Here is a 2,784-nt window from a genome sequence, read left to right as displayed (position 1 = left end):
GATTGCTTTGGATATTTGAGGCCTTTTATGTTCTCATACAAATTTTATGACTTTTTCTATTTCTGTGAAAATGCCATTGGTATTTTGCTAGGGATAGCATTGAATTTGTAGATTGCCTTGGGTTGTATGAACATTATAACAATATTAATTCTTCCAAACCATGAACATAGAATATCCTTCCATTTATTGCTATCCTCTTCAGTTTTTTTCACCAATGTTTTTATGGTTTTCAGCATGTAGATCTTTGAACTCCTTGGTTATTGTGTTGAGATATATTCATTCTATACCTAATCTGTTGAGAGTTTGTATCATGAAAGGATATTAAATTTTTTCAAATGCTTTTTCTGCATCTATTGAGATTCTTCATTCCGTTAAGGCAGTGTGTCATGTTTATTGATTTGCATATGTTGAACAACTTGATCATAGGGTATGATCCTTCTAATGTGCTTTGAATTCAGTTTGCTAGTATTTATTGAGAATATTGCATCTCTGTTCATCAGAGTTATTGGTCCGTAATTTTCTTTTCTTCTATGTCCTTGTCTGGCTTTGCTATGAGAGCAATGCTGGGCTCATAAAATGTGTTTGGAAGTGATTCCTCCTATTCTATTTTTTGAAAAAGTTTGGGAAGGATTGACATTAATTCTCTAGGAGGGCATACATTTTTGATTGTCAGCTGTCAGTCTCTGTCACAAATTTCTAATAATTCCAACCAAAGTCTCTGAAGTTAAGTTTTAGGCTGAATTGGGTCATTCTTGAATTAATAACTGTAACTAAGGAGATGGAATTCATTCATTCATTTTGTCATCCTTTAGCAATAATTGTGCCTCAGATAAACCTCATTGGCTATGATACTGCCACTGTGCAAAGCTCATCATTGTCATTCATTAAAAAATATTTACAACAACTATTATGTGTGAAACACTATTTTCAACTCTGGGAATATATTAATGAGTAAAATAGATGACACTTCCTGCTCTCATGGAATTTATATTCTGGTGAAGCCAGATAAATTCTTAAAATATACAGCATTTTAGATTATGCTGTGGTCATTAATAAGGTAAGAAAAAAGGATAGGAAATACTGAGGAGTTGCAGATTTGAATTTTTGATTGAGTGTCATAGAAGGCTTTACTGAGAAGGTGACATTTGCACATAGATTTGAAGGAGTTAAAGGAGTGAGCTATATAGATATGGAGGAAGAGCACTCCAGGCAGAGGAAATGGCTCTGAGGCAGAAACAAGCCTGGAAAATTTGTGGAAAAGCAAGGAGGCCAGTGAAAAGAGTAAGCTAGGGGGAAAGAAATAGGAGAGGACAGAGGAGTAAGAGGGGGCAAATCAGGTATGACCTTATTGGCCATTGGAAGGACTTTGCTTTTTACTGAGTGAGATGGGTGGTCTTAGGAGGGTTTTGAGCAGAGGAGTGACATGCTGTGAATTATTTTTCAAAATGATCCCTCTGATTACGCTGTTGACAATAGACTATAGAAGAGACTAGGGAAACCAGAGACTAGGGAAACCAGAGAAGAGGCAAAGGTAGTCATCCAGTGATGAAATGAAGTTGGCATGGACCAGGTTGATGAAGGTAGAAAGAAGTGGTCATATTTGGGATATTTTTTGAAGGTAAATGAATTATGCTGATTGTCTTGGCTTGGGTGACATTTCTCTTGGAGCCAGGGAACTGAAGTCAACACCTAAACCACATGTGAGTCAGAGAGAGATGGTTTCCCAATGAAAATTTGATGTGCTGTCACAAGAGTAAGGGAAATATAAATTGGGTTCTCAGTTGCGATGGATTAGATTATGTTACAGTCAACAACAACCTCAAACCCCAGTGGCTTAAAGCAACAAAGTTGTACTTGATGCACCAGCTGCATGTCCAACACAGAGTAGCAGGGAACCCGTGCTTATTATAATAGCTTAATGTTTTAACTTGAGTTAAACCTTGCGGAAGATATTGTGAGGCTCAATGCAGATCAAGAGAGAAACCAGAAAGAGCGTCACAGTTTTGTTTCACTCATAACTCCAAGAGGGAGAACACAGTACCTCATGCAGGGCCAAATGGCGAAGCACTGGGATTGGTCACGGAGGCAGATGAAGAGAGAACTATGGGCAAGCACTTTATTGTGGTTTCTATGGGAAGGAAAGGGTGAGGCAGGGCAAGCAGGCTTATGAGTGGCTAATTTGAATAATTTCCATGGACTCTGGGGTGTAGAGGCTATCTTTGATTGTCTGGAACTTGGCCCTGGGGGAATTAGGGTGGAAGTATAGTGACCTGAAGTGTGAGAGGCTGATAAAGAATGGTTGGGGGTCTGGACTTCATTGGCCGTTCAAGAAGAGGAACTGACTGGCCTCTAGCTAGGACCTCAAAACTGGGTCAGGGAAGCATTTAAAAAACTGGAAAAACTGTATTATACTCAGGGGCTCAGGCTAACAGAAACTCTACTGTCTTATGAGTTCCTCATTTCAACATGACGCCTCAGGATTGGTTGAAGTTAAGAGAATGAAGAATTGTATATGGGCTCTTAAATGCTTCACCAAAAGAGACTCATGACACTTCCTATAACAATTAACTGGCCAAAGGAAGTCATATGGTCACACCTAACTTTAAGAAGACATGTGTCTTGAAGGAGAGGAGATCCAGAAATTCTTGGTGAGCATCAGGAAGGTCTACCCCATCAAGGAGTCAAACCCAACAGATATCCACCCTATCCTCCATGGATTCCAAAACCACAGCGCACATTCAATTTGCTTGCACTTCTTTGTCCATCTTCTGCAATCTACTCATC

General features: G+C 39.1%; 1 pseudogene; it reads right to left on the bottom strand.

Annotated features, from left to right (window-relative positions):
* Window positions 1–682: 682 nt before the first annotated feature.
* Window positions 683–869, bottom strand: LOC118553971 (U4 spliceosomal RNA; annotated as a pseudogene).
* Window positions 870–2,784: the final 1,915 nt, after the last annotated feature.

The sequence above is a fragment of the Halichoerus grypus genome, chromosome 1 (assembly GCF_964656455.1).
Source record: "Halichoerus grypus chromosome 1, mHalGry1.hap1.1, whole genome shotgun sequence".
Classification (NCBI taxonomy): domain Eukaryota; kingdom Metazoa; phylum Chordata; class Mammalia; order Carnivora; family Phocidae; genus Halichoerus; species Halichoerus grypus.
The sequence above is the reverse complement of the archived record's forward strand: the minus strand, read 5'-3'. Positions and strand labels throughout refer to the sequence as shown.